Consider the following 15,000-nt stretch of genomic DNA (forward strand, 5'->3'; position numbering starts at 1 on the left):
GGGGAGGAGTAGCCCTGCAGGCTGAGCGCTGGGAGCCGTCGGTCGGTCGGTCGGTCAGAGAGTGAGTGTGTGTGCTGAAGGAAAGCTCCAGCCCGGCGTCCGTCCCCACCGGGGAGGAGTAGGCCTGCTGACTGAGCGCTGGGAGCCGGGAGCCTTTCCTGCAGTCAGTCGGTCGGTCAGTGAGTGAGTGAGTGAGTGTGTGTGCTGAAGGGAGGCTCCAGCCCGGCGTCCGTCCCCACCGGGGAGTTGTGCCCGGGCCCGGGCCTCCTGCCGACGGACCGTGTGGCGCATTGTCCCGACTGCTGACTTTCTCCAGCAAAAAGGCGGAGGTGCAGTACCGCCATTTCGCCACACGAGGGACGGAATGGCACCCAACTGCCCCCTGGTGTCGAAAAAGCGCAAGGGCACCCGGGCCGGTCCGCCCCAGGCAGCGGCCGAGATGCAGCACCGGGGGCCCGGCCTGCCTGCCCTGGAGGTCTGCTATCCAGCCCTGGAGGTCTGCCTGCCTGCCATCCAGCCCTGGAGGTCTGCTATCCAGCCCTGGTAGCAGCACTGCCTGCCCTGGAGGTCAGCCTGCCAGCCCTGGAGGTCTGCCTGTTAGCCCTGGAGGTCTGCTATCCAGCCCTGGAGGTCAGCCTGCCAGCCCTGGAGGTCTGCCTGTTAGCCCTGGAGGTCTGCTATCCAGCCCTGGAGGTCAGCCTGTTAGCCCTGGAGGTCTGCTATCCAGCCCTGGTAGCAGCACTGCCTGCCCTGGAGGTCTGCTATCCAGCCCTGGTAGCAGCACTGCCTGCCCTGGAGGTCTGCCTGCCTGCCCTGGAGGTCAGCCTGTTAGCCCTGGAGGTCTGCCTGCCTGCCCTGGAGGTCTGTCTGCCTGCCTGTTAGCCCTGGAGGTCTGCCTGCCTGCCCTGGCAGCAGCACTGCCTGCCCTGGAGGTCTGCCTGCCTGCCCTGGCAGCAGCACTGCCTGCCCTGGAGGTCAGCCTGCCAGCCCTGGAGGTCTGCCTGTTAGCCCTGGAGGTCTGCTATCCAGCCCTGGAGGTCTGCCTGCCTGCCCTGGAGGTCTGCCTGCCTGCCCTGGAGGTCTGCTATCCAGCCCTGGAGGTCTGCCTGCCTGCCTGTTAGCCCTGGAGGTCTGCCTGCCTGCCCTGGCAGCAGCACTGCCTGCCCTGGAGGTCTGCCTGCCTGCCCTGGCAGCAGCACTGCCTGCCCTGGAGGTCAGCCTGCCAGCCCTGGAGGTCTGCCTGTTAGCCCTGGAGGTCTGCTATCCAGCCCTGGAGGTCTGCCTGCCTGCCCTGGAGGTCAGCCTGTTAGCCCTGGAGGTCTGCCTGCCTGCCCTGGAGGTCTGCCTGCCTGCCCTGGAGGTCTGCTATCCAGCCCTGGAGGTCTGCCTGCCTGCCCTGGAGGTCTGCTATCCAGCCCTGGAGGTCTGCTATCCAGCCCTGGTAGCAGCACTGCCTGCCCTGGAGGTCTGCTATCCAGCCCTGGAGGTCTGCCTGCCTGCCCTGGCAGCAGCACTGCCTGCCCTGGAGGTCTGCTATCCAGCCCTGGAGGTCTGCCTGCCTGCCTGTTAGCCCTGGAGGTCTGCTATCCAGCCCTGGAGGTCTGCCTGCCTGCCCTGGAGGTCTGCCTTCCAGCCCTGGAGGTCTGCCTGCCTGCCTGTTAGCCCTGGAGGTCTGCTATCCAGCCCTGGTAGCAGCACTGCCTGCCCTGGAGGTCTGCTATCCAGCCCTGGAGGTCTGCCTGCCTGCCCTGGCAGCAGCACTGCCTGCCCTGGAGGTCTGCTATCCAGCCCTGGAGGTCTGCCTGCCTGCCTGTTAGCCCTGGAGGTCTGCTATCCAGCCCTGGAGGTCTGCCTGCCTGCCCTGGAGGTCTGCCTTCCAGCCCTGGAGGTCTGCCTGCCTGCCTGTTAGCCCTGGAGGTCTGCCTGCCTGCCCTGGAGGTCTGCCTGCCTGCCCTGGAGGTCTGCCTGCCTGCCCTGGAGGTCTGCCTGCCTGCCCTGGAGGTCTGCTATCCAGCCCTGGAGGTCTGCCTGCCTGCCCTGGAGGTCTGCTATCCAGCCCTGGAGGTCTGCCTGCCTGCCCTGGAGGTCTGCTATCCAGCCCTGGAGGTCTGCTATCCAGCCCTGGTAGCAGCACTGCCTGCCCTGGAGGTCTGCTATCCAGCCCTGGAGGTCTGCCTGCCTGCCCTGGCAGCAGCACTGCCTGCCCTGGAGGTCTGCTATCCAGCCCTGGAGGTCTGCCTGCCTGCCTGTTAGCCCTGGAGGTCTGCTATCCAGCCCTGGTAGCAGCACTGCCTGCCCTGGAGGTCAGCCTGCCAGCCCTGGAGGTCAGCCTGCCAGCCCTGGAGGTCTGCCTGTTAGCCCTGGAGGTCTGCTATCCAGCCCTGGAGGTCAGCCTGTTAGCCCTGGAGGTCTGCTATCCAGCCCTGGTAGCAGCACTGCCTGCCCTGGAGGTCTGCTATCCAGCCCTGGTAGCAGCACTGCCTGCCCTGGAGGTCTGCCTGCCTGCCCTGGAGGTCAGCCTGTTAGCCCTGGAGGTCTGCCTGCCTGCCCTGGAGGTCTGTCTGCCTGCCTGTTAGCCCTGGAGGTCTGCCTGCCTGCCCTGGCAGCAGCACTGCCTGGCCTGGAGGTCAGCCTGTTAGCCCTGGAGGTCTGCTATCCAGCCCTGGAGGTCTGCCTGCCTGCCTGTTAGCCCTGGAGGTCAGCCTGTTAGCCCTGGAGGTCTGCTATCCAGCCCTGGAGGTCTGCCTGCCTGCCCTGGAGGTCTGCCTGCCTGCCCTGGAGGTCTGCCTGCCTGCCCTGGAGGTCTGCTATCCAGCCCTGGTAGCAGCACTGCCTGCCCTGGAGGTCTGCCTGCCTGCCCTGGAGGTCAGCCTGTTAGCCCTGGAGGTCTGCCTGCCTGCCCTGGAGGTCTGCTATCCAGCCCTGGTAGCAGCACTGCCTGCCCTGGAGGTCTGCCTGCCTGCCCTGGAGGACAGCCTGCCTGCCCTGGTAGCAGCACTGCCTGCCTTCCAGCCCTGGAGGTCTGCCTGTTAGCCCTGGAGGTCTGCTATCCAGCCCTGGTAGCAGCACTGCCTGCCCTGGAGGTCTGCCTGCCTGCCCTGGAGGTCTGCCTGTTAGCCCTGGAGGTCAGCTATCCAGCCCTGGTAGCAGCACTGCCTGCCCTGGTAGCAGCACTGCCTGCCCTGGAGGTCAGCCTGCCAGCCCTGGAGGTCTGCCTGTTAGCCCTGGAGGTCTGCTATCCAGCCCTGGAGGTCTGCCTGCCTGCCCTGGAGGTCTGCCTGCCTGCCCTGGAGGTCTGCCTGTTAGCCCTGGAGGTCTGCCTGCCTGCCTGTTAGCCCTGGAGGTCTGCTATCCAGCCCTGGAGGTCTGCCTGCCTGCCTGTTAGCCCTGGAGGTCAGCCTGTTAGCCCTGGAGGTCTGCTATCCAGCCCTGGAGGTCTGCCTGCCTGCCCTGGAGGTCTGCCTGCCTGCCCTGGAGGTCTGCCTGCCTGCCCTGGAGGTCTGCTATCCAGCCCTGGTAGCAGCACTGCCTGCCCTGGAGGTCTGCCTGCCTGCCCTGGAGGTCAGCCTGTTAGCCCTGGAGGTCTGCCTGCCTGCCCTGGAGGTCTGCTATCCAGCCCTGGTAGCAGCACTGCCTGCCCTGGAGGTCTGCCTGCCTGCCCTGGAGGACAGCCTGCCTGCCCTGGTAGCAGCACTGCCTGCCTTCCAGCCCTGGAGGTCTGCCTGTTAGCCCTGGAGGTCTGCTATCCAGCCCTGGTAGCAGCACTGCCTGCCCTGGAGGTCTGCCTGCCTGCCCTGGAGGTCTGCCTGTTAGCCCTGGAGGTCAGCTATCCAGCCCTGGTAGCAGCACTGCCTGCCCTGGTAGCAGCACTGCCTGCCCTGGAGGTCAGCCTGCCAGCCCTGGAGGTCTGCCTGCCTGCCCTGGCAGCAGCACTGCCTGGCCTGGAGGTCAGCCTGTTAGCCCTGGAGGTCTGCTATCCAGCCCTGGAGGTCTGCCTGCCTGCCTGTTAGCCCTGGAGGTCAGCCTGTTAGCCCTGGAGGTCTGCTATCCAGCCCTGGAGGTCTGCCTGCCTGCCCTGGAGGTCTGCCTGCCTGCCCTGGAGGTCTGCCTGCCTGCCCTGGAGGTCTGCTATCCAGCCCTGGTAGCAGCACTGCCTGCCCTGGAGGTCTGCCTGCCTGCCCTGGAGGTCAGCCTGTTAGCCCTGGAGGTCTGCCTGCCTGCCCTGGAGGTCTGCTATCCAGCCCTGGTAGCAGCACTGCCTGCCCTGGAGGTCTGCCTGCCTGCCCTGGAGGACAGCCTGCCTGCCCTGGTAGCAGCACTGCCTGCCTTCCAGCCCTGGAGGTCTGCCTGTTAGCCCTGGAGGTCTGCTATCCAGCCCTGGTAGCAGCACTGCCTGCCCTGGAGGTCTGCCTGCCTGCCCTGGAGGTCTGCCTGTTAGCCCTGGAGGTCAGCTATCCAGCCCTGGTAGCAGCACTGCCTGCCCTGGTAGCAGCACTGCCTGCCCTGGAGGTCAGCCTGCCAGCCCTGGAGGTCTGCCTGTTAGCCCTGGAGGTCTGCTATCCAGCCCTGGAGGTCTGCCTGCCTGCCCTGGAGGTCTGCCTGCCTGCCCTGGAGGTCTGCCTGTTAGCCCTGGAGGTCTGCCTGCCTGCCTGTTAGCCCTGGAGGTCTGCTATCCAGCCCTGGAGGTCTGCCTGCCTGCCTGTTAGCCCTGGAGGTCAGCCTGTTAGCCCTGGAGGTCTGCTATCCAGCCCTGGAGGTCTGCCTGCCTGCCCTGGAGGTCTGCCTGCCTGCCCTGGAGGTCTGCCTGCCTGCCCTGGAGGTCTGCTATCCAGCCCTGGTAGCAGCACTGCCTGCCCTGGAGGTCTGCCTGCCTGCCCTGGAGGTCAGCCTGTTAGCCCTGGAGGTCTGCCTGCCTGCCCTGGAGGTCTGCTATCCAGCCCTGGTAGCAGCACTGCCTGCCCTGGAGGTCTGCCTGCCTGCCCTGGAGGACAGCCTGCCTGCCCTGGTAGCAGCACTGCCTGCCTTCCAGCCCTGGAGGTCTGCCTGTTAGCCCTGGAGGTCTGCTATCCAGCCCTGGTAGCAGCACTGCCTGCCCTGGAGGTCTGCCTGCCTGCCCTGGAGGTCTGCCTGTTAGCCCTGGAGGTCAGCTATCCAGCCCTGGTAGCAGCACTGCCTGCCCTGGTAGCAGCACTGCCTGCCCTGGAGGTCAGCCTGCCAGCCCTGGAGGTCTGCCTGTTAGCCCTGGAGGTCTGCTATCCAGCCCTGGAGGTCTGCCTGCCTGCCCTGGAGGTCTGCCTGCCTGCCCTGGAGGTCTGCCTGTTAGCCCTGGAGGTCTGCCTTCCAGCCCTGGTAGCAGCACTGCCTGCCCTGGTAGCAGCACTGCCTGCCCTGGAGGTCTGCCTGCCTGCCCTGGCAGCAGCACTGCCTGGCCTGGAGGTCAGCCTGTTAGCCCTGGAGGTCTGCTATCCAGCCCTGGAGGTCTGCCTGCCTGCCTGTTAGCCCTGGAGGTCAGCCTGTTAGCCCTGGAGGTCTGCTATCCAGCCCTGGAGGTCTGCCTGCCTGCCTGTTAGCCCTGGAGGTCTGCTATCCAGCCCTGGAGGTCTGCCTGCCTGCCTGTTAGCCCTGGAGGTCTGCCTGCCTGCCCTGGCAGCAGCACTGCCTGCCCTGGAGGTCAGCCTGCCAGCCCTGGAGGTCTGCCTGTTAGCCCTGGAGGTCAGCTATCCAGCCCTGGAGGTCTGCCTGCCTGCCCTGGAGGTCTGCCTGCCTGCCCTGGAGGTCTGCCTGTTAGCCCTGGAGGTCTGCCTTCCAGCCCTGGTAGCAGCACTGCCTGCCCTGGTAGCAGCACTGCCTGCCCTGGAGGTCTGCCTGCCTGCCCTGGCAGCAGCACTGCCTGGCCTGGAGGTCAGCCTGTTAGCCCTGGAGGTCTGCTATCCAGCCCTGGAGGTCTGCCTGCCTGCCTGTTAGCCCTGGAGGTCTGCCTGCCTGCCCTGGCAGCAGCACTGCCTGCCCTGGAGGTCAGCCTGCCAGCCCTGGAGGTCTGCCTGTTAGCCCTGGAGGTCAGCTATCCAGCCCTGGAGGTCTGCCTGCCTGCCCTGGAGGTCTGCCTGCCTGCCCTGGAGGTCTGCCTGTTAGCCCTGGAGGTCTGCCTTCCAGCCCTGGTAGCAGCACTGCCTGCCCTGGTAGCAGCACTGCCTGCCCTGGAGGTCTGCCTGCCTGCCCTGGCAGCAGCACTGCCTGGCCTGGAGGTCAGCCTGTTAGCCCTGGAGGTCTGCTATCCAGCCCTGGAGGTCTGCCTGCCTGCCTGTTAGCCCTGGAGGTCAGCCTGTTAGCCCTGGAGGTCTGCTATCCAGCCCTGGAGGTCTGCCTGCCTGCCCTGGAGGTCTGCCTGCCTGCCCTGGAGGTCTGCCTGCCTGCCCTGGAGGTCTGCTATCCAGCCCTGGTAGCAGCACTGCCTGCCCTGGAGGTCTGCCTGCCTGCCCTGGAGGTCAGCCTGTTAGCCCTGGAGGTCTGCCTGCCAGCCCTGGCAGCAGCACGGCCTACCTGCCTGCCTGCCCTGGAGGTCTGCCTGCCTGCCTGCCCTGGAGGTCAGCCTTCCAGCCCTGGCAGCAGCACGGCCTACCTGCCTGCCAGCCTGCCCTCCCCAGCCACACAGCCCTGCCTGCCTGCCTGCCAGCCCTGGAGGTCTCCCTGCCAGCCCTGGAGGTCTGCCTGCCTGCCTGCCTGCCTGCCTGCCTGCCCTGGAGGTCTGCCATCCTGCCTTCCAGCCCTGGAGGTCAGCCTGCCAGCCCTGGAGGTCAGCCTGTTAGCCCTGGAGGTCTGCCTGCCTGCCTGCCTGCCTGCCCTGGAGGTCAGCCTGCCAGCCCTGGAGGTCTGCCTGCCTGCCTGCCTGCCCTGGAGGTCAGCCTGCCAGCCCTGGCAGCAGCACGGCCTACCTGCCTGCCTGCCCTGGAGGTCTGCCTGCCTGCCTGCCCTGGAGGTCAGCCTTCCAGCCCTGGCAGCAGCACGGCCTACCTGCCTGCCAGCCTGCCCTCCCCAGCCACACAGCCCTGCCTGCCTGCCTGCCAGCCCTGGAGGTCTCCCTGCCAGCCCTGGAGGTCTGCCTGCCTGCCTGCCTGCCTGCCTGCCTGCCCTGGAGGTCTGCCATCCTGCCTTCCAGCCCTGGAGGTCAGCCTGCCAGCCCTGGAGGTCAGCCTGTTAGCCCTGGAGGTCTGCCTGCCTGCCTGCCTGCCTGCCCTGGAGGTCAGCCTGCCAGCCCTGGAGGTCTGCCTGCCTGCCTGCCTGCCCTGGAGGTCAGCCTGCCAGCCCTGGCAGCAGCACGGCCTACCTGCCTGCCTGCCCTGGAGGTCTGCCTGCCTGCCTGCCCTGGAGGTCAGCCTTCCAGCCCTGGCAGCAGCACGGCCTACCTGCCTGCCAGCCTGCCCTCCCCAGCCACACAGCCCTGCCTGCCTGCCTGCCAGCCCTGGAGGTCTCCCTGCCAGCCCTGGAGGTCTGCCTGCCTGCCTGCCTGCCTGCCTGCCTGCCCTGGAGGTCTGCCATCCTGCCTTCCAGCCCTGGAGGTCAGCCTGCCAGCCCTGGAGGTCAGCCTGTTAGCCCTGGAGGTCTGCCTGCCTGCCTGCCTGCCTGCCCTGGAGGTCAGCCTGCCAGCCCTGGAGGTCTGCCTGCCTGCCTGCCTGCCCTGGAGGTCAGCCTGCCAGCCCTGGCAGCAGCACGGCCTACCTGCCTGCCTGCCCTGGAGGTCTGCCTGCCTGCCTGCCCTGGAGGTCAGCCTTCCAGCCCTGGCAGCAGCACGGCCTACCTGCCTGCCAGCCTGCCCTCCCCAGCCACACAGCCCTGCCTGCCTGCCTGCCAGCCCTGGAGGTCTCCCTGCCAGCCCTGGAGGTCTGCCTGCCTGCCTGCCTGCCTGCCTGCCTGCCCTGGAGGTCTGCCATCCTGCCTTCCAGCCCTGGAGGTCAGCCTGTTAGCCCTGGAGGTCTGCCTGCCTGCCTGCCTGCCTGCCCTGGAGGTCTGCCTGCCTGCCTGCCCCGGAGGTCAGCCCCAGGCAGCCGGGTGGCCTGCCTGCTGCTGCTAGGCCGCTGCCCCGAGCCGCCGACCCCATCGACAGGAACACGAGAGAGTTTACAAGCGAGAGGAGGCCACATATTCGACACCTTTCGTGCTCGTTTTAGTCTCCAGTCTGTTTTGACGTGTGTTATTCTGAATCTGCTGCTTTAACTCAAGGGATTCTGTCGCGATTGATGCCTTGTCCTTCGCTGTATGTTTGCACTGGTGTTGTAAGTCGCCCTCTGTAAGATCATCATTTATTATCTGCCAAGAAATAAAGATCATCATAATGTTCCCCAACTTTCAGCTTCTGGGGAGTTTGTTCCAGAGTGTGACGACTCTCTCTCTGTCACCATCTCTCTCTCTATCTCCATCTCTCTATCACCATCTCTCTCTCTATCTCCATCTCTCTATCACCATCTCTCTCTCTATCTCTATCTCTCTATCACCATCTCTCTCTCCATCTCCATCTCTCTCTCTATCTCCATCTCTCTCTATCTCCATCTCTATCTCCATCTCTCTATCTCCACCTCTCTCTCCCTCTCCACCTCTCTCTCTCTCTATCTCTCCCTCTCTCTCACTGTGTGTGTGTGTGTGTGTGTGTGTGTGTGTGTGTGTGTGTGTGTGTGTGTGTGTGTGTACAGCAGTGTCCCTAGACGAGAGAGAGATCCCTAGACGGGGAAATTACTTTCAAACTGCAGTACCGAAATGTGTCCGTTAGATGGCAGCATGCACCAAGGAATGAAGGAAAGTGCAAAACAAAATGAAAAGGCACATCGCCTGGGCGAAAAATAATCGTAACAAATCAACGGGGGCATTTCTCCGAAAACTAACACCGGGGCAGTGCTCAGGGGGGTCCCACCTCGTGGCCACCCGGTTTGGGGGGCGATCGGGGCCGGTTCCGAAAATCGCTAAATCTCCCATAGCCAGCCCACGCTCCATCCGATAGAGCAATGCCGGGCGGCCGGCCGGCAACTACGGATCATAAGAAATCAACGGGGGCATTTCTCCGAAAACTAACACCGGGGCAGTGCTCAGGGGGGTCCCACCTCGTGGCCACCCGGTTTGGGGGGCGATCGGGGCCGGTTCCGAAAATCGCTAAATCTCCCATAGCCAGCCCACGCTCCATCCGATAGAGCAATGCCGGGCGGCCGGCCGGCAACTACGGATCATAACAAATCAACGGGGGCATTTCTCCGAAAACTAACACCGGGGCAGTGCTCAGGGGGGTCCCACCTCGTGGCCACCCGGTTTGGGGGGCCATCGGGGCCGGCTGAAGAATCGCCCATACTCTGCCATAGGCAGCCCACGGTCCATCCGATCAGAGCAATGCCGGGCGGCCGGCAACCTATGGATCATAACACATCAACGGAGGCATGATAAGAGCATCTTTTATTATCTGCCAAGAAATATAGACCATCACAATGTTCCCCAACTTTCAGCTTCTACCACATCGCTGGGGAGTTTATTCCACTGTGTGACTACTCTCTCTCTATCTCTCTCTCTCTCTCTCTCTCTCTCTCTCTCTCTGTGTGTGTGTGTGTGTGTGTGTGTGTGTGTGTGTGTGTGTGTGTGTGTACAGCAGTGTCTCCGGTTTTCCTTTTGGAATGCCTTGAAGCCGGGGGGGCTTTGCACTCATGAGAACATAGGGTGTCCTTGCCCTCCTTTCGCAGCCCAGGGCATTGAGAGATCCCTAGACGGGGAAATTACTTTCAAACTGCAGTACCGAAATGTGTCCGTTAGATGGTAGCATGCACCAAGGAATGAAGGAAAGTGCAAAACAAAATGAAAAGGCACATCGCCTGGGCGAAAAATAATCGTAACAAATCAACGGGGGCATTTCTCCGAAAACTAACACCGGGGCAGTGCTCAGGGGGGTCCCACCTCGTGGCCACCCGGTTTGGGGGGCGATCGGGGCCGGTTCCGAAAATCGCTAAATCTCCCATAGCCAGCCCACGCTCCATCCGATAGAGCAATGCCGGGCGGCCGGCCGGCAACTACGGATCATAACAAATCAACGGGGGCATTTCTCCGAAAACTAACACCGGGGCAGTGCTCAGGGGGGTCCCACCTCGTGGCCACCCGGTTTGGGGGGCGATCGGGGCCGGTTCCGAAAATCGCTAAATCTCCCATAGCCAGCCCACGCTCCATCCGATAGAGCAATGCCGGGCGGCCGGCCGGCAACTACGGATCATAACAAATCAACGGGGGCATTTCTCCGAAAACTAACACCGGGGCAGTGCTCAGGGGGGTCCCACCTCGTGGCCACCCGGTTTGGGGGGCGATCGGGGCCGGTTCCGAAAATCGCTAAATCTCCCATAGCCAGCCCACGCTCCATCCGATAGAGCAATGCCGGGCGGCCGGCCGGCAACTACGGATCATAACAAATCAACGGGGGCATTTCTCCGAAAACTAACACCGGGGCAGTGCTCAGGGGGGTCCCACCTCGTGGCCACCCGGTTTGGGGGGCGATCGGGGCCGGTTCCGAAAATCGCTAAATCTCCCATAGCCAGCCCACGCTCCATCCGATAGAGCAATGCCGGGCGGCCGGCCGGCAACTACGGATCATAACAAATCAACGGGGGCATTTCTCGGAAAACTAACACCGGGGCAGTGCTCAGGGGGGTCCCACCTCGTGGCCACCCGGTTTGGGGGGCCATCGGGGCCGGTTCCGAAAATCGCTAAATCTCCCATAGCCAGCCCACGCTCCATCCGATAGAGCAATGCCGGGCGGCCGGCCGGCAACTACGGATCATAACAAATCAACGGGGGCAGTTCTCCAGAAACTAACACCGGGGCAGTGCTCAGGAGGCTCCCAGCTATCAGCCACCCTATCCCGGGACCGATGGGAGCACTTTAAAATTTTCGAGTCAGGGGACCAGACGGCCGAGTGAAAAACTTTGAAAAATATTCTATCTCCTCACTCCCATTGACTTTGCATTAGGGCGACCAGGCGGCCGGCGGAAAAAAAATCATAACAAATCAACGGGGGCATTTCTCCAGAAACTAACACCGGGGCTGTGCTCAGGGGGCTCCCAGCTATCAGCCACCCTACCCTGGGACCGATGGGAGCACTTTAAAATTTTCGAGTCAGGGGACCAGACGGCCGAGTGAAAAACTTTGAAAAATATTCTATCTCCTCACTCCCATTGACTTTGCATTAGGGCGACCAGGCGGCCGGCGGAAAAAAAATCATAACAAATCAACGGGGGCATTTCTCCAGAAACTAACACCGGGGCAGTGCTCAGGGGGCTCCCAGCTATCAGCCACCCTACCCTGGGACCGATGGGAGCACTTTAAAATTTTCGAGTCAGGGGACCAGACGGCCGAGTGAAAAACTTTGAAAAATATTCTATCTCCTCACTCCCATTGACTTTGCATTAGGGCGACCAGGCGGCCGGCGGAAAAAAAATCATAACAAATCAACGGGGGCATTTCTCCAGAAACTAACACCGGGGCAGTGCTCAGGGGGCTCCCAGCTATCAGCCACCCTACCCTGGGACCGATGGGAGCACTTTAAAATTTTCGAGTCAGGGGACCAGACGGCCGAGTGAAAAACTTTGAAAAATATTCTATCTCCTCACTCCCATTGACTTTGCATTAGGGCGACCAGGCGGCCGGCGGAAAAAAAATCATAACAAATCAACGGGGGCATTTCTCCAGAAACTAACACCGGGGCAGTGCTCAGGGGGCTCCCAGCTATCAGCCACCCTACCCTGGGACCGATGGGAGCACTTTAAAATTTTCGAGTCAGGGGACCAGACGGCCGAGTGAAAAACTTTGAAAAATATTCTATCTCCTCACTCCCATTGACTTTGCATTAGGGCGACCAGGCGGCCGGCGGAAAAAAAATCATAACAAATCAACGGGGGCATTTCTCCAGAAACTAACACCGGGGCAGTGCTCAGGGGGCTCCCAGCTATCAGCCACCCTACCCTGGGACCGATGGGAGCACTTTAAAATTTTCGAGTCAGGGGACCAGACGGCCGAGTGAAAAACTTTGAAAAATATTCTATCTCCTCACTCCCATTGACTTTGCATTAGGGCGACCAGGCGGCCGGCGGAAAAAAAATCATAACAAATCAACGGGGGCATTTCTCCAGAAACTAACACCGGGGCTGTGCTCAGGGGGCTCCCAGCTATCAGCCCCCCGGGTCTGGGGGCATTGTTTTTCTTTTTAATCATTTTGAGCATTTCCCCCAGTTTAGAGATGTGTGCCCCTAGACAACCCATTGAGAATAACTATGAAATGTTCTGAAGTTTTGATTTTCAAATGTCGGTGAAAATTGAAAAACGTCATATATTCTTCAAAGGAAGCATGGGGCGATGGTAGGGAGAGTCCCCGCAGCGTGCCTCGGCAGCGATGGGAGCGTTTTCGATGTCCCCGTCCCCCCCCATAGGGATAGAAGGGGAGTTAGGTGACCAGGCGTCCCGGGTCCCAAAAATCGAAAAATTAATATAGAATGCTTTTTAATCCATAAATAAAGTAGGGGGCAGTCCTGGTGAGAGTCCCAGCCACAGCCCCAGTGTGTTTTGGAGTCGTTTGTGGCCGGGTGAAAAACTTTGAAAAATTTTCTATCTCCTCACTCCCATTGACTTTACATTAGGGCGACCAGGCGGCCGGCGGAAAAAAAATCATAACAAATCAACGGAGGCATTTCTCCGAAAACTAACACCGGGGCAGTGCTCAGGGGGCTCCCAGCTATCAGCCACCCTATCCCGGGACCGATGGGAGCACTTTAAAATTTTCGAGTTAGGGGACCAGGCGGCCGAGTGAAAAACTTTGAAAAATTTTCTATCTCCTCACTCCCATTGACTTTGCATTAGGGCGACCAGGCGGCCGGCGGAAAAAAAATCATAACAAATCAACGGGGGCATTTCTCCGAAAACTAACACCGGGGCAGTGCTCAGGGGGCTCCCAGCTATCAGCCACCCTATCCCGGGACCGATGGGAGCACTTTAAAATTTTCGAGTTAGGGGACCAGGCGGCCGAGTGAAAAACTTAGAAAAATTTTCTATCTCCCCTAGGTGACCAGGCAGCCGGAGCTGATTTTTCTGACCCCTAAAACAATTATTAAAAGGTATTTTTTCGCCAAACTAAGACTTTTAAAATTCAAATAGGATGATTATCTACTGCCCCAGTGGGTTTTTGAACCATTTTAAGCCTTTTTGACAGTTTTCATTTTTCCCCCATTGACTTCAATGGGAGTTAGGTGACCAGTCCTCCGACTTTTGAACCTCTCCTGGGGGGGCTGTGAGCCCCCGATTTCTTTGCAAAGCACGTCATTCGATTCGTCTCAGTCCCCTCTATATACCCCGTGTGTTTGTTTTCTCGAAAAACCCCCGGAACACGGTTTTTTAGGGGGGGGGTGGGGGGGGGGTACTTCGGAGCCATTTGGGGGGGGGTAAACGACATTTCCCGAAATTAATTTTAACACAGCCTTCCTCAGAATCGCTTTTCCAACAAAATCCTTTTTATTTCGAGTCTCTACGATGTTCCTAAGTGGTCGAAACCACTTTTGGACAGTTTTTACACCAAACGGCTCGGGCGCACAGCGGGCCGTGTGCCGATGGGCGGTTCTCGCGGGTCTGAGGCGGGGCTAGGCTGCTCGCGGCGGGCATGGGAGTGCCGTGTGCAGCCGCCACAGTGTTCCAGGCTGTCAGCATTTCTCTACGGTGCCGGGGGAAATACAGGAACTGGGTTTTTGAAGACACTTAGTGCAATGAGAGAGGTCAAAACTGAGCTAAGGGCACTTGCTGGAGGAAAGTGGCTGGGCCCCGCTAGCTCTTTTACGGACACTTTCTGGACTTGGCCCGGGATTTTCAGACGGTTCTTTGCGACTGTCTGATCATCCAGCGAAATGCAAGGGGGGGAACGGTCCCGGCCGCACCCCGCGTTTCAGGCCTCGTCGGCGGCCCGCTCCGGCGGCTGCGCCCGCTAAGTCTTCGCGGCCCGCCGTGGAGAGTGTGTATGCTGCCCGCCCCAGACGTTCACCCCAAGGGCTTGCGGGCCTTTAAGGGTCTGTCTTTCGGGGTTTCACGGGCTCTGACCTCACCTCCCTGTGGTTCCCGACCGGGGTGTATGTATGCTGCCCGCCCCAGACGTTCACCCCAAGGGCTTGCGGGCCTTTAAGGGTCTGTCTTTCGGGGTTTCACGGGCTCTGACATCTCCCCGGTGGTTCCCACGGAACGGACATATGTATGCTGCCCGCCCCCGGCAGGAACCCCAAGGGCTTGCGGGCCTTTAAGGGTGAGTGCGGGGGGCGTACGGGCTCTGACATATCTCCGGTGGCTCCCACGGAACGGACATATGTATGCTGCCCGCCCCCGGCAGGAACCCCAAGGGCTTGCGGGCCTTTAAGGGTGAGTGCGGGGGGCGTACGGGCTCTGACATATCTCCGGTGGCTCACACGGAACGGACATATGTATGCTGCCCGCCCCCGGCAGGAACCCCAAGGGCTTGCGGGCCTTTAAGGGTGAGTGCGGGGGGCGTACGGGCTCTGACATATCTCCGGTGGCTCCCACGGAACGGACATATGTATGCTGCCCGCCCCCGGCAGGAACCCCAAGGGCTTGCGGGCCTTTAAGGGTGAGTGCGGGGGGCGTACGGGCTCTGACATATCTCCGGTGGCTCCCACGGAACGGACATATGTATGCTGCCCGCCCCCCGGCAGGAACCCCAAGGGCTGTCCCGGCCTTTAAGGGTGAGTGCGGGGGGCGTACGGGCTCTGACATATCTCCGGTGGCTGCCACGAGACGGAATATGTATGCTGCCCGCCCCCGGCAGGAACCCCAAGGGCTGTCCCGGCCTTTAAGGGTGAGTGCGGGGGGCGTACGGGCTCTGACATATAACCTCCGTGTTGCGCGACAGGCCGTCTTTGCCCCCGGCTGCGGACACACACACACACACACACACATAAAACAACCAGCACTGATCGATGGGCCATCTTGGTCCGCCCG

The sequence above is a fragment of the Amia ocellicauda genome, unplaced genomic scaffold (assembly GCF_036373705.1).
Source record: "Amia ocellicauda isolate fAmiCal2 unplaced genomic scaffold, fAmiCal2.hap1 HAP1_SCAFFOLD_166, whole genome shotgun sequence".
In the NCBI taxonomy this organism is placed as follows: domain Eukaryota; kingdom Metazoa; phylum Chordata; class Actinopteri; order Amiiformes; family Amiidae; genus Amia; species Amia ocellicauda.